Raw genomic sequence first — 3,701 nt, 5'->3', positions numbered from 1 at the left:
AAAAAAAAAACGAAAAGTTTTTTTAATACATCATAAAGGTGTTAATTTACGCTGTCGAATTGTTGTTGTTCAACTGATTTCGTTTTACGCTACAATATTTATTTTTATGCGAGTATTCGTGAACATTCGCAGATAGTTACAAAATACGCATTTCAGAGAAATTAATTAGAAAATCTCATTCATTGGATTGATCTAATTGAACCATGGGTGAATCTTGTCTAAGTGAAATATCACCTTCACTTTACGACATCTAAGAAATAAAATATAGTTTGGTAGGTAGATAGGGTAGAGTTCCAATTACGAAATTTACTCACGGCAGATAGGATGGCGTTAAAAATTCATTTAAAACCAATTTATAAGATTTTCATTAAACTGCAGAGTAACTTATGGTTAATCGCATGCATTTGACTCTATTTTTCACATATTATATTTGTAAGAATCTGGACAGATCGCTTAAGGTTCGCATTGAGAGAAGTACAAGTTGATGTAGCATGTTTAATAGTCGAATCTCGCCGAATTCATTTAATTAATTTTTTTCTTGCATACTCCTTAGCAGCGCATCCAATTGGACACGTGTCTATGCATTATGTATTATATTACAAATATTTTGACATTAATTAATTAGTTTATTCAAGTAAAACATTAATTTAAACTAAAAGATTTTTAACGAAAGACTTTGATTGTAGAAAGTTTTTAAATTAAGTCAATAAAAGGCAGAAATTAATTCATCTATCGTGAGCTACAATAGATTCTAGACAAGGTGTGGGCGTAAAAATTCTATATAGGGACCGGACCGAACTTCAAAGAGCTTTTCAGAGAGGTTTTCTAAAAGTCAACTTCGCCTTATCAGAAAGAAAGAGGGTACGGGCAGGCCGGTTCCACAAACTGTAAATGACCATAACTGACTTGTAGCATCCAAACAAGGCAGCGTCCACATAAATCTGATACTACAATCAATCTCCATGCTTACTTAACATAACAATATAATATATTTTTTATACGTCACAATAATGTCTACATGTACTTCATTTTACAACAGCATTTACATACGCCTCTTATCACAACAACGTCCAACTACATTACACATTAATATTGCAATCATTTCTACATTATGCTCATAAAAAACATATTATCCAATGATCAACATGCATACACTCACTCCGCATGCATCTGTTTGCATTATTTTCTTATCTTCCCTATGTCTATGCAAGCAACTAATAGTACAAATAACACTGTCAATACAAGTACACAAACTATCCCAAATATCACTCTATACATTTAATAACTATGCATGCTCCTATGTCAACAGCTTATATTAACATTTATTTATAATAATGTAAGCAAATTGGGCTTACGTTCGCATTAAATGCTAATACAAAATTAGAAATATTCGTCATAGGTGTGCTGTCAAATTTACAAAAGTGACAACACTTTTTTTCCTATTCAACTTGGAGTCCTTCCCATAGGAGTTGAATGGTTTCCTACTTCAAGTAAGGCCCCTGCTCATTGGATTTACATACTTTTTTATCTTTCTTTGCTTTACCTTTCCACCTGATAATATCAAACTATTGAGATGTCGGCTCATAACTTTTTCATTTCTAGTTTTCTTTTCTTCTGAAGAAGTCTGTTCATCTTCGTAGGAAGATTTTTTCCATCTATACTATATTACGAGTACCTGCGGGTAAAGCTGTCAAGGTGGATGTACTGAAGATTGGTGCTTTAAAGCTTTTTCGGGGCGAAGCTTGCATATTTACACACATGTGCAAAGCGCGGTGGAAGCTAGTATGTCCAGTCCACAGTTTGAACGGTGCAGTTAACCAATGTGGGAGTCCTGACTGTTAGTCGTGTCCCCTCGGGCGCTATCGTGACTGTGGTTTTCCATCATTCCTAAAGCGAATAATTAGAAGTAATGATAGGCCCCAATACTCCCCAGAGTGGGTTTATTAGGCCATTCATAATAAACATATCTGGTTTCGCCAGTGGCGTTTAGGCCCTCGGCATTTAGGAATTGTCTAACTCTCTGGAGGGCGCCCATTACGCAAAATTAACCCGTGCATCATCAGGCATCGTGGAGTTAAACCACCAAGGTAGTGTACCCACGTTAAGCTACCAAAGATAACTGTGTTGTTTTGTTTTTATTTTTGGGTATAGATCGATTAGTTTGAGCACTCAGCAAGCACAAATTGGAATTGTTGATTTTTGAAATATTACCAATGTTTTCCTAAGGTTATCGGCTCCTTTTTGTTCGGTGCTTGGGGAATTGTAACTTGTTTTAGGATGTCCGACATAATGCAACACTTGACATTGGCGGATTCATTCGTAGCTAGCTTGATTGTTCAGCGTTTGGTTTTTGCTCAGGCCAACCACAATTTATGATGACTCATCGTTCGTGCTAGCCTGAGCTGCATGCTCAAAAAGAAATTGATTTCTGGAAGTTTAACATTTTGAAATTACTTTAACAGCCGCTTTGAGAGAATTTGCGTTGAGGCATGAATTATTACCCGAAGAATTCAACAAACATGTGTTCATGAAACCTTCAAACTATATGTCAGGTAAATGGTTTAATCGCTTAAAGAAAGAAAGATTGGGTTTGGAACACTTCAGATGTCAAATCAATTTCCATAAAGTACATTAATTCTTCGCAATTCAAGCACAAACTAATGATTTCTGGCAAGTCTTGGGAACGAATGCGAGTCAAGGAATCAGACACTGCGTGTTGATTGCCTTTTCAATGCCTAATTGAGAAATGAAAACGTGGCGATTTCAACGCCATCTCATCGATCGCCCTTGGAAATCCTTTTGGGTCATCAATCATTTAAGAGAAGTGTGATTTGTAACTACTTCGAACCCATATTCTTCCATATAAGCGGGGAATTTTAAAATTATCGAAAAGACCGCTAAACACTTCACTTCTCAGACGGAACATGGATGGGAAGTTGCGGACCAAATGTCAATTCTAATCGCAAACATGTAAAAATCCGATTTCGACAAGAGGTAATCACGAATAGGCTGAACCTTGTCGTGTCCTATTATGATCTGGTTTTATGATCTTGGAAAGATGCTAGGAGACAAACCAGAATTATTAACCGAACGCGATTTTTCTAATCCAATACAAGACATCCGATTGAATGCGGATTACTGCGCTTTAGGAAAAAATGATGTGCAGCCGCAGAACGTTAACCTTATTTAATACTTTACAAAATGGCTTTGTAAGCTACAAGATCCGGTTCTACTTTTCTTATGTAATCAATAGATTAAAAGGGTAAATAAAAAAATTGAAAATTAATGAAATATTGATATGAATTATCGTTTAATGTGTCTCTATTAATATAAATTATTTTGGAAATAAAAATGTTTAAACGCATTGAAATATTTAGAAAGAATTTTTAATTACTTTATATTTGAACTGATTGTCAACATATTCTTAGAATCTTCTCGTCTTCATTTTTCTAATGGGTAAAATTGAAATTGGAATCCTTTTTTACTTTTCACTCTAAAAGTGTATGGAAATAGAAATGCATGTTTAAGCTTAAATTGTTTCCAATATCATTCCTGACAGGACCGCATTTATCCAGCAAGAATGGAATATTAAATCGAGTACTTATAATCAGTGGATATCTTTCAAATAAAATAAATATATTATATTTCAAGCACTTCAAGCACTTGTACGAATATATGGTAAGAATTAGGAGAACATTTTT

This window comes from Glossina fuscipes, unplaced genomic scaffold (assembly GCF_014805625.2).
Source record: "Glossina fuscipes isolate IAEA_lab_2018 unplaced genomic scaffold, Yale_Gfus_2 27, whole genome shotgun sequence".
Classification (NCBI taxonomy): domain Eukaryota; kingdom Metazoa; phylum Arthropoda; class Insecta; order Diptera; family Glossinidae; genus Glossina; species Glossina fuscipes.
This window is presented reverse-complemented; position numbering follows the sequence as displayed.